The sequence below is a fragment of the Hemiscyllium ocellatum genome, chromosome 38, assembly GCF_020745735.1.
Source record: "Hemiscyllium ocellatum isolate sHemOce1 chromosome 38, sHemOce1.pat.X.cur, whole genome shotgun sequence".
NCBI lineage: Eukaryota > Metazoa > Chordata > Chondrichthyes > Orectolobiformes > Hemiscylliidae > Hemiscyllium > Hemiscyllium ocellatum.
Window position 1 is genome coordinate 10,076,143 of NC_083438.1, and position 27,510 is coordinate 10,103,652.

Here is a 27,510-nt window from a genome sequence, read left to right on the forward strand (position 1 = left end):
ATTGGGAGGCCTGTAGAAAATTTCTAACAGGGTGACTTCACCTTTCCTATTTCTAACCTCAGCCCAAACTACCTCACATGGCAAATCTACCTCCATCGTCCTTTCCACCGCTGTAATACTATCCTTGACAAGCAATGCCACAACACCCCCTCTTCTGCCCCCATCTCTGACCCTGCTAAAACATTTAAACCCTGGAACCTGCAACAGCCATTCCTGCCCCTGTTCTACCCACGTCTCTGTAATGGCCACAACATCGAAGTCCCAGGTACCAACCCACGCTGCAAGTTCACCTACCTTGTTTCTTATACTTCTGGCATTGAAGTATACACACTTCAAGCCACCTTTCTGTTTACAGGCACCCTCCTTCGAGATCGATGCCTTGTTCCTAACCTCCCTACTCTCAAGGTCCTGTACCATAAAGCTACAGTCCATGTTCCCATGCCCCTGCAGAGTTAGATTAAACCCCCCCAAAGAGCACTAGCAAATCTCCCCCCAAGGATACTGGTGCCCTTCAGGTTCAGGTGTAGACCATCCTGTTTATAGCTGTCCCACCTTCCCCAGAAAGAACCCCAGTTGCCCAGAAACCGGAATCCCTCCCTCCTGCACCATCCCTGTAGCCACGCATTTAACTGTTCTCTCTCCCTATTCCTCGACTCTCTATCTCATGGCACGGGTAACAAACCAGAGACAACAACTCTGTTCGTTCTAGCTCTGAGCTTCCAACCTAGCTCCCTGAAAACCTGCCTGACATCCTCACCCCTCTTCCTACCTATGTCGTTGGTGCCAATGTGGACCACGATCTGGGGCTGCTCCCCCTCCCCCTTAAGGACCCGGAAAACACGATCAGAGACCTCACGTACTCTTGCACCTGGGAGGCAACATACCAATCGTGAGTCTCTGTCGCCCCCACAAAACCGCCTATCTTTGCCCCTCACTATTGAAACCCCAAGAACTATCGCTCTACCTTTCTCCACCCTTCCCTTCTGAGCAACGGGGCCATGCTCCGTGCCAGAGGCCTGAACCTCGTTGCTTACCTCTGGTAAGTCATCCCCCCCACAAGTATCCAAAACGGTATACTTGTGGTATAATATCCTCCCTATAACTGGGCGACCAGAACTGGACAGAGCATTGCAGAACAGGCCTCACCAATGTCTGTGCAATCTCAACATGACCGTCCCAAATCCTCCACTCAATGGACTGAGCAATAGTCAGCCATGCCAAGCACTGCCTTATCCCTCCTGTGATGCAAACTTCAAGAATTTGCATTGCAGGTCCCTCTGCTCTAAAACACTAACCGAAGCCGTAACATAAATTGTGTAAGCTCGATCCTTGTTTGTTTTACAAAATGCATTACCTCGTATTTATTCAGATTGAATTCAATCTCTAGTTTTTCAGCCCATTCACTCCCTTCATCAAGATCCCTTTGTAATCTCAGAAAATATCATTCACTGTCCATGATGCCACCCTCCAGCCTGCCAGCCCATCACACATGGCTGTCAGTAGTACACATACCTTTGCTAGGGGCTCCACAATTTCTTCACTAGCATCCCACAGTGTCCTGTGATACACTTAATCAGGTTCTGGGACTTGCCATAGTTTTATGTTTTAAAACCTCCAGCACCACCTCTTTTATAACATGCACTCTCTTTTCAAGTCATAGAGATGTATAGCATAGAAACAGACCATTCGGTCCCCAACTCGTCCAGGCTTACCATTTGTGTGAAGAAGCTTTCCCTTCAGTCCCTCTGTAAAACATTCACCTCTAACCTTAAACTTATGCCATCTAGTTTTGGACTCCCCAACTTCTGGGAAAAGGCCTTGAATGTTTATCCTATCCATACCGCTCATGTTCATACAAACCACTGTAAGGTCATCCCTCCATCTCCGATTCTCCAGTGACAGTAACCCCAGCTTATTCAGCAACAACCCGGGCAATATCTTGTTAATCTTTTCTGAGCCCTTTCAAGTTTCACAACATCCTTCCTGTAGCAGAGAGACTGGAATTGCAGAGAACTCCAAATGTGGTCTAACGTATTAGTCTTGTTCCCTGAGTTCCCCAGTCCTTCTCCACAGTAAGTTCTGGAGTGAAAAAATTGTTTAGGATCTTAGCAAATATCCTGCAGTTCCACACATCGATGGCCTCATTGATCTTTAATGGATACTATTTTGTCCTGAGTTCCTTATGCATTCCTAATATACTAATACAATCACTTTGGGTTCCCCTTTCCTTCTCTGCTGAGGCTATTTCATTTAGCCTTTCTCCATTCCTGTTTCCTACTCAAGGTGTATTCCTACAGCCCCTGTAAATCCTCAGGGATTCCTTTGATCCAGCTGGCTATACCTGACATGTGCCCCCTTTTCCTTGACCAGACCTCCGATAGACAGCCAGTGTTTCCGAATGCTGTCAGAATTGACCTGCACACAAACAGGAAAATGCTGGCGCTGATCGATCAGTTTATCTCACTTTTAAAATATTCTCACTTTCCAACCTTCCCTTTCCCTGTAAATAATTCCCTTCCCCATTCACATTTTGGAAGTTCCTGGCTAATACGATCAAGATTGGTCAGGCTCCATTTTATAACTTGCACTTGTGGACCAGGCCTGTCCTTTTCCAAAGCTGTTTTCAAACTACTAGAACTGTGGTCACTTTGGCAAAATGCTTTCCCACTCACATCTCAGTCCCTTTCCCTACCTTGATTCCCAAGTGGAGGTCAGGTTTTGCCCCTTTCTCTTTTCAGGCCATTTATATATTGATTGGGAGTTTTCTGGAACACAATTACCAAATTCCTCCCTTGCAAACACTGAACACTGGCAATCCCAGTCTAGGTTTGGAAAGTTCAAAAATCGTACCATAGCAGCCCTATTATTATGGTTGATATTTAAGATGTCCCAACATATTTGTTCCTCAGTCTGCCACAGATTATTCGGGGTCAGCAGTCCGATCGTATCAAAGTGATGACCCATTCTTATTTCTCAGTTCCACTAACATAGCTTCACTGGGTGATCCCACATAAATATCCTCTCTAAGTACTGCTGTGATGATTCATGCAATCAAAACCCACCACTACACATCTTCTCTTGCCTCCCCTTCCTGTAGCATCTCTACCTTGAAACAATCAACTGCCAGTCCTGCCCCTCCCTCAGCTGTGTTTCTGTAATAACTATAATATCCCAGTCCCATGTTCCAATCCATGCCTTGAGTTCATCTTCCTTAGCTGTCAGGCCCCTTGCATTGAAATAAATGCAGTTTAATCATCAGTTTTCCCCAATTTTCTGCTATGTTCTTGCCTGCCTTGTCTGCTGAAATTGCTGTCTTTAACTCGTGTACCAGCATCAATCTTCTTTCTGGCCTTACGTTTATTTAAGGTCCAACACCCTGCCAGACTAGGTTATATCCTCTGAAGCAGCTCTAGCAATTCACTCCACCAGGATGTGGGTCCCTCTCCCGCTCCCAGTTGAGGTGCCTTTTAGACCCTGTCAACCTGTGCTGACACCTCCAGGAATCTATGGACTTGCGCACCAAGGTCCCTGTATTCCTCAGTACTCCGTAAGGACCTACCATTCAGTATTTCTGTTCTTCGCTTATCGTACCTCCCACAGAGTATTACCTCACTTCGATCAGAACTAAACTCTGCTTAGATTATCATCTGCTCGAAATCGGACTGCAGACGGAGACCATCCTCCTCTCTGTGAACTGCACCCTCACCTTTCATATCATCTGCAAACCGACTAATGATACCTTCTGCTTTCACATCCGACTTGTTAATGTTCAATGGTTCCTGCACAGATCTCTGTGGTACACCCGGTGGTGAAAATATTCTATCCACAAATTTTGCATCCAATTTGCCAACTTGCCTTGGAACCCAGTCCTTTTGGACCGGCCTTCCATGTTGGATCTTGTTTAAGGACTTAGTCATGTCCATGTAAACCACATTATCTGCACTGCCTTCATCAATATACTTAAGCACCATTTGAAAAAAAAACTGAACTGAATTCTTCAGACAGTATCTTCCTCTGCCAAATCCGTGATGACTAAACCGAGTTGATCCTTACCTTTGTAAGTGTTAATTCATCCTCAGAATTGTTCTCAATAATTTCCCTCCCCCTGCTGTCAGACTATCTGCTCTGTAATTACCTGGCCTACCCCTGCTGCCCTTCTTGAACAAAGGAACCACATTAACGATCCTCCAGTCATTCAACACTTCACCTGTGTCCAGCAAAGTATTATATTTATCCACCAGGGCCCCAATAATCTCTGGATAATTAGCATGGGGTCAAAGAATGCTGGTCCAGAGAGTGACACCCACATCCCATGAATGCATAAATAAAAATACATATGTTCCTCCCTAACTCTGCAAACCCCTCCAGTTGCAGCAATTCGTACTGGCTTTGTAAAACTGTTCAGGTCCTGACCCCTCTCAGTAACACTCTCACCACCTCCAGCACCTTCACCTCTCCATGTTCGTATCGTGTCAATAAACCTTGACAACGATTCCCCTTCCCATTGTCCTCCTCCTGCTAGCAGACCCATTGCAATCCCTTTAAAACTTACTCTAAAACTCTCTCTCACTTCAGGATTTTAAGTACTTTGTGGTGATCTTCTCAGCCTCATAATCTAATATGATCCATTTTGTCCTGAATGAGGGACCGGTGGGGATTTCTTGCTGAGTTTTTGTCTGTTTCAGTGGAATGACGTTTTGTTGAGTATTTTACACTATTCTTCAAAATGTTTTCCACTGTTCATTTACAGACACATATTTCAGTCTGTTTAGCCTGTTTATCTTGGTCAGTTCTCCTCTCCAACTCATGTAATTGGCTATTTTTGTTTCTACTTGTAGCTTGTCCTTTCTGTGTTTCACTTTAAAACTTTATATTTCTTTAAACTGCACTTTATCACAATTTCCCAGAGGATCTCTGCAGGTGACATTACTCATTCACTAAGTTTTATCACACAACAGTCTCTCTGCGACAGTTACGTCCCTCGCCAGTTGCACAATGTGTTATTCTAAGAAACACTGAAAAAAATTCTTTGAACTCCTCTTCCAATATCACTGTTGTCAGTGTGATTGTCCCAGACTTTGCGAATATTGGCGTTTTACTAAATGTTCACCATGCCTGTATTAAAACTTCCAATGAATTCCTATTTATTGCAGTGACGAGCCATGAAATGCTGTTCGGTGATCGAAAACGGTTCTGCTGCTTGTGTCCTTGACAAAAAGTAGCCAGAATTTACATTCAGACTGACTCTACTTCATGATCTGATGCCAAATGCTTTCTCTTTAATGCCTTTCTTACCCATTATTGTTAGTATCGTCCATTTTGCCTGAATTTGCACAAGGTTGTGAACCATTGAATATTTATGTTCCACCTTTTGTTCGCCCTGTAACCACATCCTGATGAAGGGCTCTGGCCCGAAACGTCGAATTTCCTGTTCCTTGGATGCTGCCTGACCTACTGTGCTTTAACCAGCAACACATTTTCAACTCTGATCTCCAGCATCTGCAGACTTCACTTTTTACTGTAACCACATATCCCTGCTGTCTAAATCTCTTTTATCTCTGTGTCACAAATCCATCTACCTTGTTGCAGAGACTTTGTCCATTAATAAAAAAAACATAATTTTCTCGTTCCCACAATTTCCTGTCACAAATGGATTTGCTGATCTACAGTTTTAGTTAAATGTTGTCCCACTCTGTTCCTTTCTGTTGTCTTCAGTCACATTCCCATGCTGCTCTGATGCTTCACGTTTTCTCTTTGGATTTGGAAAGCTCCTTTCACCTGAAGCCTGTCCCTGCATCCTCTCTGTCAGTTTAAAGCCCTGTCCATAAATCTACCAACGTGATTGTCCAGGACATTGTTCCACTGGAACTGTGCTGGGAGCAATCTGAATGGATTTTTAAAAAAATCAGGTATGGGATATGGATGTCTGGCTGACTAGCCTTTATTGCCCATCCCGTGCTGCCCTTGAGCTAAGCAGCTGGCTCGCCAATTTCACAGAGAAATTAAGAGGCAAACACTTTGCTGTGGGAATGTCGTGCAGACCACATGAGAGTGAACTGTTGTATTTCTCTGAAGGTCAAGTGTTTGGATTTTTATTAATACTTATTTATGGATTGTTATTTACAATTTTTAAAACATATATTCATTTAAAATTCCACATGGTTAGAAGTTAGAAAGAAGAAGTGGGGGGTGTGGTCACTTTGTTGGGACTGTATTGTAGACTGTTGTAGACCCAACAGATACCAGAGGAGCAGATGTGTACAGAGATTGCAGATAACTGGAGGAATAATAGAGGAGTGCAGGCTGGAGATTTTAATAATCCCTGTATTGACTGGGCCACCTGGAGTATAAAAAGACTTGGACGGAGTGCATTTTTTCAAAAGTGTCCAAGAAAGGTTTCTGCATCAATATGCAGAGGGCCCTTCTCTACTCAGGCAGGTGCAACACTGAACCTCCCCTCAGAAAAAGAGGTCGGGCAAGTGACTGAAGTATCATTCAGGGAACACTTTGGGTCCAGTGCCCACAACTGCCTTCGTTTTAACATAGTTATGGAAAAAGATCAGCAGGTCCACAGAATGAAGAGGAAATCTGGAACAGGGCCAGGTTTGGGACCATTCTGCAGGATCTGGCCAGCGTCAATGCCATGAATTTAAATTTGCACAATGCTAGTTATAATCCAACTCGCTTTGAAAGTGTTGGTGATCACTGTAACAAATGAAAGGCTTCAACTAAATTTGTTTGACATTATACTCCATGACACTGCCATCCTGTTGCTATAAATTCCGTCCCTTAGGATTGTGCTCCACAACCACCTGATGAAGGAGCAGTGCTCTGAAAGCTAGTGCTTTCGAATAAACAAGTTGGACTGGAACTGAGTGTCGGGTGATTTTTAACTTTGTACATCCCCAGTCCGACACCGGCACCTCCATATTATGATTCTAATCGATTGGGTGAGTCTGTTTGAAGGAAAAGGATAAACTGGTAAATGGGAGGCTTTTCAAAGTGTGATCTGAAGAATCCAGGACCAGTCTGCCACATTGGGGTAAAGGGAAAAGCTGGCAGGTTTAGGGATCCTTGGCTGATGAAGGATAATAAGGCTCTGGTCTTGAAATGAAGACTGCATGTATTGGGTTTAAGATTTCCGTATCTACATATTCTTAAAGACACTATCAATCTGTGGTGACCCTACAATCCTCTCAGTCCCTGTAATACTCCTAATCTGCAGAAGTCATTCCAATGCCTGTGACTCTTTCAATACAGTTCCTACAAGACCCATTATCTATGTGATATCTTTTCAGTGCCAGCACCCACGCTGTCAATATAAGCTCCTCCAGTGTCTCCATCCATCTACTCATTTCCATAATCTTCTCTAGCTCTTACATGTGTAAACGTCACCCTCCCCTACAACTCTTCCCACTTTGACCAAACTTGAGGGGGCTACTAATGCTCCCTCATCTGTGAAACTGTCTCCATCCAAAATTGTTGTCTTTATCACTTGGGGAATCTGTCTGATTCCACACTCTCTTTATCTAAATAACCTGTATGCGCCGACAGCTCTCCACGTTTCTGTAACCTCCTCTATGCTCCTCCCTTCCTGTGAAAGCACCTCCTGTCCCCACAATTCCCCCAGTCTGGGTCATCTGCTCCAGATCAGACCATTGCTGTCTCTGTTAGCTCATACAACCTTAGCAATGCCTCCTATTTGTGTCACTTCATTCAGATCACATCCTCTCCCGCTTCCCGAAAACTCTTGCTGCCACCATAACCCTTGCTATTTAGAACCTGGAATAGCACATTCCAGTACAAGCCCTTCCGCCCTCAATATTGTGCTGACCTTTTATCCTGTTCTGAAGATGAAACGAACCTACATACCTTCCATATTACTATCATTGATGTGTCCATCCAAGAGTTATTTAGATGTCTGTAACGTGCCTGAATTTACTACCATGGCTGGCAGTCCATTCCACGCACCCACCACACTCTGTGTAAATAATGTACCAGTCACTTCCATGCCGACAGGATTTCCCAACCCAATCTAGTCCTACATGCCAGCACCTGACCTATATCTCTCTGATATCTAAGGTAAACCTTCTGCCAATTATCTTAAACTTATGTCCCCTTGTGATGGCCATTTCGCCATAGGAAGTAGTCTCTAGTTATCCACTCTATCTATGCTTCTCATTCTCTTGTACACCTCTATCAAGTCACCATTCTTCCTCCTTCGCTGTGATCAGAAAAGCTCTAATTTCCACAACCTACCTTCTATGGGCATGCACTCCAGTCCGGGCAACATCCTTCTAAATCTACTCTGCCCTGTCTTTCAAGCTTCCACATCCTTCCAATAATGAAGTGAACAGAACCGTTTACAATATTCGAAGTGTGGTCTAACTGGGGTTCTGTAGAACTGCAGCAAAATCTCACATCTCTTAAATTCAATCCCCATGCTAGTGAAAGCCAACACACCATCCGCCTTCTTTACAGGCTGTCAACTTGGTTGTTAACTGAGGAACACAGGATCCCTTTGTTCCTGCACGCTGCTAAGAATCCTGCCTTTAACCACGTAAAGGTTTTCTGCAGAATGCTCCAATCTAAAACTATCCCTATCTTTGTAAGTTCCTCCAGTCCCTACAACACTCATAAACTGTGAAACCTCCTCAAGTCCATATATTCCTAATGTCTGCAAAATCCTCCCATCCTGATGTCCCTCCATATCTCTGTAACTCCCGCCATCTTCCAGTGCCCTTCTGTGGAACATTGCAGAGGAAGGAGGAGTTGGAGAGTCTGGGCCATGATACGAGGTATGAAGGGCTGCATAACCGGGAAGATGGTACAAATGTAGGAAGGGATGTGGGACTTGCAGAAGGTTAGAGGTTCCGGGATTCATTGAACCTGCAGGATGGGACCAAGGATGGCGTGTGGAACCTGGAGGATATTATGATTGGAACCACAGGTAATTTTTGATTGAACCATTCATAGAGATCTTACAGTCATAGACATGTGCAGCATAGAAAGAGACCTTTCATTCCAACCCAGCCATGCTGACAGGATATTCCAACCCAATCTAGTCCCATTTGCCAGTACCTGGCCTATCTGTGCCACTCTTCATGAATTATCCTCATTGCATCAGTCTAATTTCCCATTCTGTCTATTTCTGTCTCATACAGGTAATCAGGATGTTCCTAACTCCTGTCTCATCCATCACCTTATTGAAACTGGTTGGTCAGCCAGAGAGAGATTAGATTAGATTACTTACAGTGTGGAAACAGGCCCTTCGGCCCAACAAGTCCACACCGACCCGCCGAAGCGAAACCCACCCATACCCCTACATTTACCCCTTACCTAACACTACGGGCAATTTAGCATGGCCAATTCACCTGACCCGCACATCTTTGGACTGTGGGAGGAAACCGGAGCACCCGGAGGAAACCCACACAGACACGGGGAGAACGTGCAAACTCCACACAGTCAGTCGCCTGAGACAGGAATTGAACCCGGGTCTCAGGTGCTGTGAGACAGCAGTGCTAACCACTGTGCCACCGTGCCGCCAATGGAGAGGGAGATCTGGAGCCTTCAGTAAATCCTGCAGCCGGTAAGATCACTCACAATAAACGGCACAGGGTGGAGGTAGTAGACTTCAATATTCAGACCTGGAAGACAGGACATAGACACAGATCTGGGCAAGGAACAGCAACATTCTAGGCTTCATTCTGACCATCTTGTGAGGGTCCTGCTTTCACCTCTACTGTACTGGTCCCCAATGCGACAGCACAGGGGATCGCAAGCATCAATTCTGGCCCATGCTGTGTTCGTGATCTCTGTAATATCCTCCAGTCCCGATAATCCTACCTCTGTCTGGAATCTCTTCTATTCCACACCATTCTATCTATCTCTGTCAGGTTCTCCAATCCCTAACACCCTAATTCCTAAACTTCTGCAGTAGATACTAAATTTCTTCATCCCTGTAAACTCTGACAGTACTGTCTGTCCCTGTAAGATCCTCCCACCCATACCACCCTCCATGTCAATGTATTTGACTTTAACCTCTCCATTGGTCCCTTTCTAAGAAATCTTCTCCACCTCCTACCACCCTTCCTTAGCTGTGAAAAATTTGTAATCTCCTTATCCTTCTCCAATTCTTTGATCTTTACCTTGTTAAATTTCACCCTCATTCCGGACACCATACCCCTCGCGACCACAGGAACCTCTTTCAGTTTGTGCAAACCTCCCCATTTGTGTAACTGTCTCCAACCCAGTAACCTGGCATTCCCCATTGCCTTCCGATCTCTGTAACCTTCAGAACCGAGAAGCCTTCTTATAAATGTAAACGTCTTCAGTCACTACAATCTTCCAAATGTCTGTTAGTATTCACAACACACTTCTCCCGGAAACACTCCCCGTCTGTGCCTCTCAGTCTGCCTGCCTCTCCCTATATCCATCCCTATCCCTATCTCCAGAATCTAATCCAGCTCCCTCTATCTCTGTAAATTCCTCCAATCCCCAAACCCCTTTGTCCCTCTGACATTCTTCACCAGATGTAACTTTGTTTAACTCTAACATCTTCGAGCCCATGTAAGCCTCCCTATCTCTGTAACCTCTACCCATCTGTTCAACCCCCACTACTGACAAATGACTCCCTGTATTCGCCATATGGCAGATGGAATGACAGTGAACAGATGTGACGGAACTGTCATCCGGAGATTTAGCTGCAGAATGACCATCACTGGGGAGTGAATACTGAAGGGTTGTTGGGATAAAGTTATAGAGTCAGAGAGATGTGCAGCATGGAAACCGACCCTTTGGTCCAACCCATTCATGCTGAGCAGATATCCCAACAGAGAAGAGAAAGTGTTGGAATCTTAAAACAAATAAAGGTACATCAATCCTCAGTAGCTCATTAGGTTTATCCTAGAATATTGTGGGAAGCTAGGGAAGAGGTTGCAGTGTCCCTTACAGAGATATTTATATTATAACAGACGCAGTGAGATGTCGGAAGACTGGAGGGAGGCTAATGCTGTTCCAGCACTTAAGGGCGGCAGGGAAACGCCAGGAAATTACAGCGCAGTGAACCCAGTGATGGGGAAGTTGTTGGAGGAGATTCTGAGAGAAAGGAGCTTTGTGTATTTGGAAAGGCAAGGACTGATTAGAGATAGTCAGCATGGCTTTGTGAGTGGGAAACTGTGTTTCACAAACTGAATTGACTCTTCAAGGAAGTAGCCAAGAGATCGATGAAGGCAGAGCGGTCAACATTGTCCACATGGACAGCGAAGCATTTAACAAGGTTGAAAGAGATGTAGAACATCTAGCCAAGAGGAAGAAGGAAGCGTATTTAAGGTTGAGGAAGCATGGGTCAGATAGGTTTCTAGAGGTTAATATGGAGTAGCACGATGGCCCAGTGATTAACACTGCTACCTCATAGCACCACGCACTCTATTTCAATTCCAGCCTCAGGTGACTGTCTGTGTGGAGTTTGCACATTCTCCCCGTGTCAGCATGGGTTTCCTCCAGGTGCTCCGGTTTCCCCCACAGCCCAAGGATGTGCACGTCAGGTGACTCAGCCATGCTAAATTACTCATATTGTTCACGGATTTGTAGGTTTGGTGCATAAGTCGGGGCAAATGGAGAGAATTAGGTTGGGGGATGGTTCTGGTTGGGGTACAGTTTGGAGGATTGATATGGAGGTGTTGGGCCAAATGGCCTGTTTCCACACTGTAGGGATTCTCTGAAGGTACCAGGAACGAACTGAAGAATGGACTTAGGACAGCTAGAAGGGGCATGAAAAAGCTTTGTTGGGAAGGATTAAGGAAAAGTTATGTAAGGAACAAGAGGATGGACAGGTGTAGGGCTGATCAGGGATTGTGTATGGAACTTGTGCCTGGAGTCAGAGGAGGTAGGGGAGGTCCTCACTGAATATTATGCCTCAGCATTCACTGCTGAGAGGGGCCTTGTTATTTGTGAGGATAGCGTGAAAAGGACAGATATATGTGAACAGGTTGATGTTAAGAATGAGGATGTGCTGAGTATTGTGTAAAACATAAGGATAGATAAGTCTATTGGACCAGTCAGGATGTGCCCAAAGTTACTACATGAAGTGTGGGAAGAGATTGCTGTGCACTTGGCAATGGCCTTTGTGCCCTCACTGTCCACTGGAGTTGTACCAGGTGGTTGGAGGGCGGCAAATGTTATTCCCTTGTTCAGAAAAGGTAATACGGATAACGCTGGGAATTTCAGACCTGTCAGTCTTATGTGTGTGGTGTGCAGATTATTGGAGAGGACTCCGAAACAGGATTTATAATTCCTTGGAAAACCATAGTTTGATTAGAGATAGTCAGCATGGCTTTGTAAGGAGCAGGTGATGCCTTACAAATCTTATTGAGTCCTTTGACGATGTGACAAAACACCTTTATGGTTCATTCAGAAAGTACGGAGACATGGGAAACAGGGAAACCTGTCTGTCTGGATACAGAATTCCTGGCCCAAAGAAGATAGAGGGTGATGATGAATGGAAAGCATTCAAGCTGGAGCTCAGTGACCCGTGGTTTTCTGCAGTGAGGGGTTACAGGACTTCTGCTCTTTGTGGTCTTATAAATGACTTGGATATGAGTGGAAGAGTGGGTTAGTAAGCTTGGCAATGCCACAGATGTTGGTGGAGTGGCTGATGTAGGTTGCAACGGGGCAATGACAGGATGCAGAGCTGGGCTGAGAAGTGGCAGATGGAGTTGAATCTGCAAAAGTGTGAAGTCATTAATTTTGGAAGACATAATGCAGAATGCAGGGTTAAAGGTAGGATCCTTGGCAGTGTGGAGGAAAAGAGGGATCATGGGTTCCAAGTCCATAGATCCCTCAAAGTTGCCACACAAGCTGATAGGCTTGTTAAGAAGGAATATATTGTGTGGGATTTCATTAGTTTGGGGATTGAGTTTTAAAGCCGTGAGGTTATGCTGCAGCTCTATAGAGCTCTGGTTAGACCCCAGTTGGAATATTGTGTTCAGTTCAGGTTCCCTCCTAACAGGATGGATGTGCAAGCTTTAGAGAGGGTAAAGAGGAGATTTACAAGGATGCTTCCTGTGCTGGAGAGCATGTCTTATGAAGAAAGCTTGAGCAAGCTAAGGCTTTTCTCATTGGAGCGAAAAAGGGTGAGTGCTGACCTGGTAGTGGTGAACACGATGATGAGAGGCAAAGAGAAAGTGAATAGTGAGAGGCATTTTTTACACTGACATAAATAGCTATTACAAGGGGGTATAATTTTCAAGTGATTCACGGATGGTTAAGGGGAGATTTCAGAGGTAGGTCAGTTACATACAGAATGGTGGCTGTGTAGAATGCACTGCCGGAGGTGGCAGTAAAATTAGATTAATTCGGGACATTTAATATACTTCTGGATAGGCACATGGATGATAATAAAATGAAGTATACGTAGTTTAGTTTGATCATACAGTCAGATAAAAGGTAGGCATGGCATCATGGTCGAAGGCTCTTATGGTGTACTGTTCTGTGTCTGTATCGTAAACTGGGTAATAAGCTCATATCAATGTAAAATGATATGGCATTTAGGAGGAGCTTGGGAACTGGATACAAAATTGGCTTGATGGTAGGAGACAGAGTGTGATGGGAGACATTTTGTTTTTCTGACTGGAGGCATGTGACCAGCAGTGCAGTGGGCCCACTGTTGTTTGACATTTGGATACATGGTTTGGATGGGAATATTGGTTTTGTGTTAAGTAAGTTTTTTGGGTGACAATGAAATTGGTGGTAAACTGGACAGTGATCAAGGTTATCTGTGATACAACAGGATGAACAGTACTGCTGGGATAGTGAGCTGAAGAATAGCAGATGGAATTTAATTAGATAAATGTGAAGTGTGCCATCTTGATGAAACAACCAGGGTGGGACTTGTACAGTTAATGTTAGGACACTGGGTACTGTTGTCAATCAGTGACCCAGGGATGCAGGTACATAGTTCTTTAAAAGTGGTATCCCAGGTAGACAGGCTGGTGAAGCAGGCGTTTGGGATGGTTACCTTCATTGGTCAGAGCATTGAGAGTAGGATAAGGATGTCATGGTGTATCTGTGCAAGACAGTGGCAAGATCACCATGAAACCATTGTTGATCAGCAGGATGAATTCATCTAGTTCACTTACCTCCTTTAGGGAAGGACATCTGACAGTCTAACCTGGTTTGGCCTACACGTGACTCCGGACCCACAACAATTTGGCTGACTCTGAGCTACCATCTGGGCAATTAGCAGTGGGGGGGGAAAAGATTGATAGTCCAATCAGTGGCATCCTCATCCCATGAATGAATAAATAAAAATACATATGTCCCTCCCTACTTCTGCAAACCCATAGTGCAGCAATTCATACTGGCTTTGTAACATCGGTCAGGCCATGACCACTCTCTGTAACACTCTCACCATCTCCAGCACCTTCAATTCTCCCTGTTCCTATCGTTTCAATATGCCCTGACAATATTACCCCTTCCCAATGTCCTCCCCCTGGTAGCAGACCCATTGCAATCCCTTTTAAACTTACTCCTAAAACACTCTCTAACTTCAGGATTTTAAGTACTTTTTGGTGATCTTCTCAGCCTCATAATCTAGTATGAACCCTTTTGTCCTGAGTAAGGGATCAGTGGGGATTTCTTGTTGATGTTATGTCTGTTTCAATTGAATGTCCTTTATTTGAATTATTTACACTGTTCCTTCAAATATTTTCCATTGTTCATTTACGGACACACGTTTAAGTCTGTTTCGCCTGTTTATTTTGGTCAGTTCTCCTCTCAAACCCATGTAATTGGCTATTTTTGTTTCCAGTTGTAGCTTGCCCTTTCTGTGATTCACTTTAAAACTATATATTTCTTTAAACTGCACTTTCTCACAATTTCCCAGAGGACCTCTCCAGGTGACATTACTCATTCACTAAGTTTCATCACACAACCGTCGCTCTGAGATAGTTACATCCCTTGCCAGTTGCACAATGTGTTATTCAAAGAAACATTGAAAAACATTCTCTGAACTCCTCTTCCAATATCGCTCTTGTCAGCGTGAATGGCCCAGATTTTGGGAATATTGAAGTTTCCCAAAATTATCACAATGCTTTTATTAAAAATTCCAATTGATTCCTATTCATTGCAGTGAAACTGTTCTGCTGCTTGTGTCCCTGGCAAGTAGTAGCCAGAACTTACCTTCAGACTGATTCTACATCATAATCTGATGCCAATGCTTTCCCTGTCATGCCTTTGGTACCCATTATTGTTAGCGTTACCCATTTTGCCTGAATTTCCACAAGGTTGTGAACCACTGGATATTTATGTTCCACCATTTATTCGTTCTGGTACCATGTCTCCCTGGTGTCTAAATCTCTTTTATCTCTGTGTCACAAATCCATCTCCCTTATTGCAGAGACTTTGTCCATTTCAAACAAAACATAATTTACTCTTTCCCACAATTTCCTGTCACAAATCGATTCACTGATGTACGGTTTTAACTAAACGTTTTCCCATCCTGCTCCTTTCTGCTTGTCTTCAGGCACATTCCCATGCTGTTCCGATGCTTTCCTTTTCTATTTGGATTTGGAAAGCTCCTCTCACCTGAATCCTGTCTCTGCATCCTTTCTGTCAGTTTACAGCCCTGTCCATAAACCTACCGACATGATTGGCCAGGACACTGGTCCCATCATGGTTCCAGTGGGGCCCAGTGCAACGGGATTATTTTTATTAACTCGTGGGATGTTGGTATCTCTGTCTAACCTGCCTTTCTTTCCCAGCCCTAGCTGCCCTTGAAAGGAGTAACTTGCTCGGCCATTTCAGAGGGTCATTGAGAGACAAACACTTTGCTGTGGGTATTTTGTGCAGACCAAGTGAGGATAGGCAGATGTCCTTCTCGAAATGACAAGTGTTTGTAATTTTTATACATCAGCAATTGTCTCATAGTTATTTATGAATTATGAATTATTATTTTTAAAAGTATTGTTTTCAAATCCGCCCATTTCTGATGGTGGGATTCAAACCTGTCTCCCCTGAACATTAGCTGAGGTTTTGGATACATGCTCTAGCAATAATGACACTAGGCCATCACTTCGCCTGCTCACAGATTGCTCATTCCTGACCAGTTATACCATCATGCAGCAGAACCCCTTCTTCCCACACAATTGTTTGATTCTGAAGCCTTCTGACATGATTGTTTGAGCTTGATATCTTCCTGCACTCTGGTGATATCACTCAGTATTTCTCCATGTGGTATCCCTCACTGTGAGGGTCTAATTGCTGCCTCTGTCAATGCCCCTCGCTTTTATAGCTACTCCAGATCCTGAGCCAACAGAATTCTCCACTCCAGAGAGACGTAGCAGCACAGGCCAGGGACGGAGTCTGGGACTTTCCAGATCTCTGCTTTACTCAGGACAATTCTCCATGTGTAACTCTCACTACATCAATATAAATTCCCATTCTGTCTATTTCCTTGTCTCCTGTAGGTACTCAGGAAGGTCCTGACTCAATAAATTTCACAGCTGTTGGGTCTCTCGTCCATCACCACATTGAAGATGGTTGGTCTGCCAGAGAGACCAAGGGCAGGGAGATCTGGAGCCTTCAATAAATCCTGCAGTGAGGTAAGATCACTCACAGTGCACAGAGCAGAGAGCAATGAGAGGGCTCCATATATCGGTTAACAAGACATGACATAGATACAGTGCTGGAGGGGGAGCAGAGTACAGACAAGCCTCAGGCTCAATCACCACCCCTTCTGTAAGTTTTGTTGTACTGAGACAGTATCAGGAGTGTCACAGTTATCAATCCAGGCCTGTGCTGTCTTAGTGAGCATCAGTACAACAGAGGGGAAAGCAGGCTTCCCATGAGAGAGTGGGAATGCTGCCTATGATCTCTCTTCTTTATTTCCCTCTCCAACACTATATATGACATGTCGCATGGACAGGTGTCTTCAATAAATTTTAACTCCTATAAGAGTTCCTGACCCTGTAACCTCCTCCCTTCCCTATAGTCCCTTCACATATTTGAAATGCATTGTATTCCAGCCTACCATCGCTATCGCTGTAACTTGCTTCAGCGTCTCCAACATGCCTTATCTCGGTAGTCTCCTCCTCCAATGACAGAGTCATGCGGCACCGAAACAGAACCTTTGCTTTGATCCAACTAGTCGATGCTGAACACGGTTCCTGAATGAGTCACTTTTCCCTGCAATTGCCCCGTATCCCTTCAAACTTTCTCCTCTCCATTTATCCACCCAAATGTCTTTTCCATGTTGTCATTATGCTTCTCTCCATCACTCCTCCTGGCAGCTCATCCAATTCGTGCACCATGCTCTCTGTCAAAAATGTTCTCCTCTGATCCCTTTTAAGTTTTCCCTCTTCCACCTCATATTTCTGCCCTCTAGTTATGGACTCCCCTACCCTGGGGTAGAGACCTTCACTATTCCCCTTACCTGTAACACTCATGGTTTATAAACCTTTATAACGTTGCCCCTCAGCCACCTATGCCCAATGGAAATACGAAGGATAATGATATAAATATTTCTGCTCGTGTCCCTGCCACTGCTTTGCTACTGTTCTGGGATACAGTTGTTCAGGACCTAGGGCTTCCTCTACGTTTGTGTTCTAAGACCTCCAGCACCACCTCTCCTGTAATCGGGACTCTTTACAAGACACCACTGTTTCTTTCCCTTTGTCCACAGTACGTACTGACATGAAATATTCATTTAGGATCTCGCCCATCTCCTATGATTCCACACCTGAGGGGCCTTATTGTCTCTCTAGATTAGATTAGATTATTTACAGTGTGGAAACAGGCCCTTCGGGTCAACAAGTGCACACCGACCCCCCGAAGCGCAACCCACCCATACCCCTACATTTACCCCTTACGTAACACTACGCAGACACGGGCAGAACATGCAAACTCCATACAGTCAGTCCCCTGAGGCGGGAATTGAACACAGGTCTCTGGCGCTGTGAGGCAGCAGTGCTAACCACTGTGCCACCATGCCGCCCGCTGTACTTGTATGCTGTAGAATTTTGTACTTGTATGCTGTAGAATTTCCTTGCATTCTCCTTATCCTTTTCTGCCAAAGCTATCTCATTCCCACTGTTGTGCTTTCCAGCTGATCCACCCTCTCCTTGTAAGTCAAACCCTCCAGTATCAGTAACATCTTCGCCTGTCTTTGCTCCGTGTACAGTTTCAGAAAAAGATTCCTAAATCGGGAAAATCAGGATTCTACACAGTACTGCAACAGCTGTACAGCCGAATCATAATGTACCAACTCAATGCTCTGGCCCATGAGGGCAAGTGTACCTAATCTGTTTTCCCCATCCTGTCCACCTGTGATGGCACTTACAAGGAACAATGTCACTGGACCCCTTCGTCTCTCTGTCTGTTCGACCACATTGAACGGGGCCCGACCATTAACAGTGTTAATCGTCCCTGTTTTGTCTTAACAAAATCCATTAATTAAAATCCATCTTTCATTCCTTGACCCACTTGTCCAGTTGATCAAGAGCCTCTTTGATAACTGTCTTCACTCCCCACTGCAATACTTATTTTGCTTACTAACAATGATTTCTATATTCTCGTTTATGTAAATAATGCACGTGGCCCCAGCACCGATCCTTATGGCACACCGCTGGTCAGAGCCTCGAGTCCACGCAACAACCCTCTCCCACCACCCTCTGTCTCCTACTGTCAAGCCCATGTTGTGTCCGTTTGTCCTGCTCTCCCTGATCCCATGTGATCTAACCTTACTAACCAGTGCACCAGGCTAAACCCTGTCAAAGGCCTTGCTGAAGTCAGGATAGACAGTGTCTACTGTTCTGTCTTCATCTATCTTGTTAATCACCTCTTCAACAAACTCAGTTAAGTTTTCGAGATACTACTTTGTATGCACAAAGCTGTGCTGACTATCCATAATCAATACTTGCCTTTCCAAATGCATGTACCTCCTGTCCGGCAGAATCGCTTCCAACAACATTCGCACCACTGACATGAAGCTAATCGGTGTTTATGTCCCTGGCTTCCCCTCGCAGCCCTTCTTAAACACTGGCACAACATTAGTGACCCTCCAGATTCCCAGCTCATTACCTGTAGCTGTCTTTGATAGAAATATATCTTTAAGGGACCCCGCAATGTCTTCCCTAACCACCCCCCCGCCCCGCCCCTACCAATGTCACGGGATACACCTGATTAGTTCCAAGAAAGTTGTCTACTTTTTATGCGTTTTAAAACCTTCTGCACTTCCTGTTCGCCAACGTGGACTCTTGTGAAGACATCACTGTTTATTTCCCTGACTTCCCCAGAGTTTCTCCACGGTAAGTTCTGATGTGAAATTTATGTTCAAACTGATAGGAGTGTGTAAATTTTGCCAAAGTGCAGCCCTACAAACACTTCAGTCCCTTTCCCTACTTTTGTTTCCTGCTGTCAGACTATCTGCTCTGTAATTACCTGGCCTATCCTTTGGGTCCAGTGACCACAACTGTCTTCGTTTTAACAATGTTATGGAAAAAGATCAGATAGATTGACAGATTAAGGTGTGAAACTGGATCAGGGCCAGGTTTGGGCCCATTAGGCAGGATTGAGCAGAGGTCAATTGGGTGAATTAAAAATCACACAACACCAGGTTATAGTCCAACAGGTTTATTTTGAAGCACTAGCTTTTGAAGCGCAGGTGATCATACTAAAAGATGAAAGGCTTAAACTGAATGTGTTTGATATTACATTCCATGACACTACAATCTTGTTGCTGTAAATTCTGAACCTTATGATTGTGCTCCACAACCACCTGATTGTGGTGGTCCGAAACCTAGTGCCTCCAGATAATCCTATTGGATTGTAAGCTGGTGTTGTGTGATTTTTAACTTTGTACACCCCAGTCCAACATCGGCTCCTCCACATTATGACTACCATCGATTGGGCGAGTCTGTTTGAAGGAAAATGAATGACTGGCAAACGGGAAGCTTTTAAAAGTGTAATCTCAAGAATCCAGGACCAGTATGTCCCTGTTAGAGTGAAGGGAAAATCTGGCAGGTTCAGGGATCCCTGGCTGATGAGGGATATTGAGGCTCTGTTCAGGAAAAAGAAAACAGTGTACATAGAGTTTAAGCTATTCGTATCTTCTTCCAGTCCTAAAGACATGATCAATCTGTGGCGACAGTACAATCCTCTAAGGACCCTGCGGCACTCCTGATCTGTAGAATTCACTGCAATGCCTGTGACTATCTGATCCGAAAAGACTCACTATCTGTGTAACAGCCTCCCTTGCCTATCACCCATCCTGTCAATGTCAGGTCTTCCAGTCTGTCCATCATCTACTCATCTCCATAACATTCTCCATGTCTTACACCCCTATCTGTGTAAATGTCACCTTCCCTTACAAACTTTCCCACTTTGACCAAACTGCAGGAGTTACTAATGCTCCCTTATCTGTGAAACTGTCTCCAACCAAAATGGATGTCCTTATCCCCTGGTAAAATCGTCAGACACCACACCCTCTATACCTAAATAACCTGCAGAATCGAAGCCTTTCAATAACTATAAACATCTTCAGTCACGACTCCCCTCCACAGATCTGTTTGTTCTTCTAATCTATAAAACCGTCTAGATTTCTGTAATCTGCTCCATTCACCTAAAACACTCCTGTCTGTGCAAACCACCCCATCCTACCAACATCCTTATGCTTGTAACTGCTGCATCCCTCCCTACCTCCCCATCTTTATGAACTCCTGTAGACCCTACAGCTCTCCACATTTCTGTAACACCCTGTGGCTCTCTGGTCCTCGCTCCCTGTGAAACCACCTCCAGTCCCCACACCCCTCCCAGTCTGGGTCATCTGCTTCAGGTCAGACCATTGCTGTCTCTGTTACCTCCTGACAGTCCTAGTAACCCTTCCTATCTGTGTCTCTTCATTCAGATCCCATCTCTCCAGCTTTCCGAAACCTCTTTGTGCCATTGTGAGCCTCTTTATTTAGAATATAGAGCTGTACAGAACAGTGCAGGCCCTTCAGCCCTCAATGTTGCACTGACCTTTTATCCAACTATCAGATTAAATTAAACTACAGACCCTACATTTTACTATCATCCATGTGACTGTCTAAGTGTTGCTTAAATGTCCCTAATGTATTGGACCCCACTACAAATGCTGGCGGTGCATTCCATGCATCTGCCCACTCTATGTTAAAAAAAATCCCTCTCACATTTCCTGTAAAACTTCCTCCAATCACCTTCCACTTATGTCCTCTCGTTATGGACATTTTTGTAATGGGAAAAGTATCTGATTATCCTCTCTATCGAGGCCTCAAATCATCTCGTTCATTTCTATCAAGTCACTTCTCAACCTTTTTCATTCCAATGAGAAAATCCCTAATTTCCTCAACCTTTCTTCCTTAGACCTCCACTCCTGATAAATCTCCTCTGCACCCTCTCCAAAGCTTCCACATCTTTCTGATAATGAGGCAACCAGAACTGAACACAATATACCAAATGTTCTCTAACCAGGGCTCGATAGAGCTGCAGCATAACTTCGTGGAACTTAAACTCAATCCCCCTACTTATGAATGCCAAAACACCATACACAATCTGAACAAGGCAATCAACTTGAGTGATAACATTGAGGGATCTATGGACATGGACTTCAAGATTCTTCTGTTCCTGCACACTGTCGAGAATCCTGCCTGTGGAATCCTGCAAACAGCTGTCTGTGGAATCCTGCAATCTTAAACCCTCCCTATCTTGGTAACTTCCTCTGATCCCTATAACTCTCAGAAACAGTGAAACCTCTTCAAGTCCCGACAATCCTCCTTTGCTCTGTAACCTCCTTTATTAGCATCAACCCTCAAAAGTCCTGAAGCCTTTTTTTTAACCACAGTAGTATTCCTAATATCTGCAACACCCTCCCATCCTGATCTCATTCCCTGTCTCTGTAACCTCCATCATCCTCCAGTCCCCTCTGGGGAACATTGCAGAGGAAGGAAGAGTTGTAGAGTCCGGGTCATGTTACAGAGGTAGGAAGGGCTGCAGAACCTGGAGTATGGTACAAATGTAGGAAGAGACGGCAATCCTGCAAGAGGTTAGAGGGAGCGGGATTCATATAACCTGCAGGATGGGACCGAGAATGTGTTGTGAAAACTGAAGGATATTGCAATTTGAATGACTGACTCTTTTTGATCGGACTATTGGGCTGATCTTGCTGTCCTATTTGTGCAGATATTTACCATAATGGCTGTGCACAGCTTCAGATTCCTAGGCTGGGAGATGTGAGCTCAGATATGAATCTATTTGCCCATGCTGTCTGTATGCCTGACACTGACCTGGTGCTGCTCAGGTAGAAAGCATTTTCCATGTATATGGTGACTTCCAGATCTACGTGACTGACCAGAGCTCACCACATCAAAGACTTTGTATGGAATGTTCTTTATTTTTTTCATTATTTTTAAGTGGCAATTCCGCGAGATTCAGTAATTGGGGAGTTTCCATTTTGAGAGAATGAAACCTTTACGATTGGAAATTGGGAAGTCTTCCAAAATGAGATAACGGCAGTCCCGAGACAGTATACAGTATTCCTATTAGGGTGAAAGGAAAGGCTGGTAAGGTGTAGGGAATGCTGGATGATTAGAAATTTGAGGTTTTAGTTCAGAAAAAGAAATAAGTGTATGTCAGGTACAGACAGGAGATCTTCCGACATATTTGTTCCTCAGTCGGTCACAGATTATTCAGGGTCAGTACACTCGTATCAAAGTGATGACCTATTCTTATTTCACAGTTCTGCTAACACAGTGGCCGATCCCGTAGGAATGTCCTCTCTAAGTATTGCTGTGATGTTTCATGCAATCAAAACCCACCACCACGTGTCCTTCCTCTCTTGTCAAACCCTATTATGCTTCCTGTAGTCTCTCTACCTTGAAACAGAGTTGTTGGTCCTGTTCCTCACTCAGCAGTGTTTCCGGAATGATTTGATTAGATTAGATTAGATTAGATTAGATTAGATTAGATTAGATTAGATTAGATTAGATTACTGACAGTGTGGAAACAGGCCCTTTGATCCAAAACGTCCACACTGACTCTTGGAATATAATCCACCCAGACCCATTTCCCTACATTAACATCTTCACCTAACACTTTGGGCAACTTAGCATGGCCAATTCACCTAAGCTTTACATATTTGGACTGTGGGAGGAAACCACAGCACCTGGAGGAAACCCACACAGACACAGAGAGAATGTGCAAACTCCACACAGACAGTAGCACAGATGATAGATATAATCTCCCAGTCCCATATTCCCCTCCATCCGCTGCGTTCATCTTCCTTAGCTGTCAGGCCCCTTGCATTGAAATAAATGCAGTTTAATCATCAGTTTTTCCCTATTCCCTGCTATGTTCTTGCCTGCCTTGTCTATTGAAATTGCTCTCTTTAACTTGTGTACCAGGCTCAATCTTCTATCTGTCTTTATGACAGTTTAAGGACAAACACCCTGCCAGACTAGTTGATATCCTCTCAAGCTGCTTCAGTAATTTGCCCCACCAGGATGTCGGTCCCCATCCCACCCCCAGGTCAGGTCCATTCCCCACCCTGGCCCCCTGTGCTGATATGTTTAGGGATCTATGGACCTGTCCACCAAGCTCCCTATGTTCCTCAGTACTCCACAAGGACCTACCGTTCATTATGTCTGACCGTTGCTTATCATTCTTCCCACAGGATATTATCTCATTTCGATCAGTACTAAACCCTGCTCAAATTATCATCTGAAAGACATCTGACTGTAGACTGAGATCATCCGCCTCACGGCGAGCCTCCTAATGGTTCATTCTGCTTTCACATCCGAGTTGTTAATGCACATAATAAACAGCAAAGGTTCCTGCACACATCCCTGTGGTACACCCCCTGTTGAAGGAATTTCAAACACTAAGCAGTCTGTCCACCAATTATGGATCCAATTTACCAACTTGCCTTGGAACCCAATGGCTCTTTACATTTGGACCAGCCTTCCATGTGTGAACTTGTCAAAGGTCTTATTCAATTCCATGTAAACCACATCATCTGCACTGCCCTCATCAATACTTTTAGACACCATTTCAAAATACTCCACTGAATTTCTCAGACAGTATCTTCCTCTCCCAAATCCACGAGGATTGAGCTGAGATGATCCTTACCTTTGTAAGTGTTGATTCATCCTCACAATTGTTTCCAATAATTTCCCTCCCCGTGTTGTCAGACTATCTGCTCTGCCGTATACCTGCTGCCCTTCTTAAGCAAATATTAGTGATCCTCTAGTCATTCGGCACTTCACATGTAGCCAGCAAACGATGAAATATATCCACCAAGGCTCCAGAAATCTCCTGTCTTACCTCCCATAGCAGCCTGGGATACATTTTATTGGGCACTGTGGATTTCTCCAGTTTTCTGCCTGTGAAAACATTTAATACCTCCTCCTTATTGATCTTAACATGTTCTCAAACCTCACCATCCTAACTAAAATCCCTGGCTACAATGTCTTTCTCCTGTGTGAATACAGATGAGAATTATTCATTGAAAACCTTACCTACTTCCTCTGGCTTCATGAACAGATTGTCTCTTTGGTTTCAAACAGGCCTCACTATTTCTTCAGTAATCCTCTTATTCTAAACATACTGATAAAATACCTTGTGACTTTTCCTTAATTGTATCTGACAAGGATATTTTATGGTCATTGTGTGTCCCTCATTTCTAAGGAACCCCTTGCAGTCCCTATACTTTTGAATGGCTTAGCCTGTTTTTATTGCACTGTGTTTTCTTTATCAAACTCACGATGTCGTTTGATCAGTATTCACTGGACTTGCTGCCTTTACTACTCCCTCGTCAGGAACACACTGGCCCTGAATTCTCACTGTATCACTTTCACACACTCCCACTTTCCAAATATAGACCCAACTACAGATAGTCTTTCCGGTCTATGTTTGCCAGATCCTCTCTAATTGTAATGGTACTGATAGGAGACTCAGTTGTGAGGGGGACAGACAGGAGACTGTGTGGCTGCAGAAGAGACCCCAGGATAGTGTGCTGCCTCCTGGGAACCAGGGTCAAGGGTGTCTCTGAGCAGTTACAGAACATTCTGAAGGGGAGGGTGAATAGCGAGCGGTCATTGTGCACCTCGGCCCACATGACAGAGGTAGACAAAGGGATGGGGTCCTGTGAAATAAGTATCAGGAGTTAGGTAAGAAGTTAAAAAGCAGGACCTCAAGGGAAGTGATCTCCAGATTACTCCCAGTGCCACCTGCCACAGTGAGGATAGAAATAGAAAGATAAGCTAGATAAATGTGTGGCTGAGGAGCTGGGGGAGGGTGTAAGGTTTGGATCATTGAGATCTCTATTGGGAGAGAGGTGACCTATAGAAGAGGACGGGTTTGACTTGAACCAGAGGGACGCCAGTATGCCGTGGGGGAGATTTGTTAGTGTTACTCGGGAAGGGTTTAAAAAGGTTTGGCAAGGATTCTGAATAAGGGAGGGCCTATCGATCAGTCAGAGGGAAAATGCATCAGCCATCGAGAACAAGTTTCCTATTCTGGATATCCAGGGGCACGGTCAAGGGAGGGAAAAGACTACTGGTTTGACATGCATTTATTTCAATGCATGAGGCCGGACTGGTAAGGCAGACGAGCTCAGAGCATGGATTGGTTCTGGGGACTGGGATGTTATAGCCATAGCAGAAACATGGCTGAGAGAAGGGCAGGACTGGCAGCTCAGTGTTCCAGGGTACAGAAGCTACAGGCGTGACAGAACGGCAAGTAAATGAGGAGGGGGAGCTGCCCTTTTGATACGGGAGGGCATAACAACAGCGCATCGAGAGGATACTCTTTAAGAGTCATCAAATGAGGCCATATGTTTAGACGTTAGACATAAAAAGGGGATGGGCATTTTGTTGTGACAGTGTTCAAGATTCTAAAATAACCAGCGGATACTAGAGGAGCAGATGTACAGAGAGATTGCAGGTACCTAATGAAATAATAATGTAATATTGGTTGGAGATGTTAACTTCCCCTGGATGGAATGGTCTACCCACAGAATAAAAGGCCCATTCGGAGTTCAATTTGTCAAATGTGTCCAAGAAATTTCCTAAATCAAGAAATAACTCGAACAAGGCCTAACCCTACTCAGACGGGTGCAACACTGGACCTCCCCTCAGACAACATGGTCAGGCAAGTGACTGAATAGTCAGTCAGAGAGCACTTTTGGTCCAGTGACTACAACTGTCTTAGTTTTAACTTAGTTATGGAAAAAGATCAAATAGGTCCGCAGATTAAGGTAAAAAACTGGCGCAGGGCCAATTTTGGGGCTATTTGACAGAATCGAGCCGAGGTTGATTGGGCGAATTAAAAATCACACAACAGCAGGTTTAAATCCAACAGGTTTATTTCGAAGCAACAACTTTCGAAGCGCAGGTGATCGTCCTAAAAGGTGAAAGGCTGAAACTAAATGTGTTTGATATTACATTCCATGACACTGCAATCCTGTTGTTATAAATTCTGAGCCTTATGATTGTCCTCCACAACCACCTGATGAAGTAGCGCTCCGAAACCAAGTGCCTCCAGATAAACCCGCTGGACTGGAACCTGGTGTTGTATGATTTTAAACATTGTCCACCCCAGTCCAACAATGTCTCCTCCACATTATGATTACCATTGATTGGGTGAGTCTGTTTGAAGGAAAAGGAATGACGGACAAATGGGAGGCTTTTAAAAATGTGACCTCAAGAATCCAGGGCCAGTGTGTTCGAGTGAAGGGAAAATCTGGGAGGTTCAGAGAACCGTGCCTCTGAGGGATATTGAGGCTCTGTTCAGGAAAAAGAAAACAGCACACGTTTGACTTTAAGCTATTCGTATCTTTTTCCAGTTCGAAAGATACAATCAATCTATGGAGACCGTACAATCCTCTCAGGTCCATGCAGCTTCCCTGATCTGTAGAACTCACTCCAATGCCTGTGACTATCTGATCCACTTCCAAAAAGACTCACGATATGTGTAACATCTTCCTGTGAGTATCACCCATTCTGTCAATGCAAGCTCCTCCAGTCTCTCCATCCAACTACTCATCTCCATGACCTTGTCCAGCACTTACACCCCTATCTGTGTAAGCGTCATTCTCCCGGACAAACCTTCCCACTTTGGCCAAACTGGAGGAGGTTACTATTGCTCCCTTATCTGTGAAACTTTCTCCAACCAAAATTACTGTCCTTACCTGCTGGTAAAAATGTCCAACTCCACACCTCTATACCTAAATAACCTGCTGAACCTTAGCCTTTCTATAAGTATAAACATCTTCAGTTGCGACTGCTCTCCACGTAGCTGTGTGTTCTTCTAATCTATAAAAAGTCTTGATTTCCATAATCTGCTCCAATCTCCAAAAACATTGCTGTCTGTGTGAAACACCCCATCCTACCAACATCCTTATGCCTGTAAACTGCTGCATCCCTCCCAACCTCCCCATCTCCATGAACACCTGCAGGTCCTAAAGCTCTTCACATTTCTGTAACACCTTGTGGCTCTATG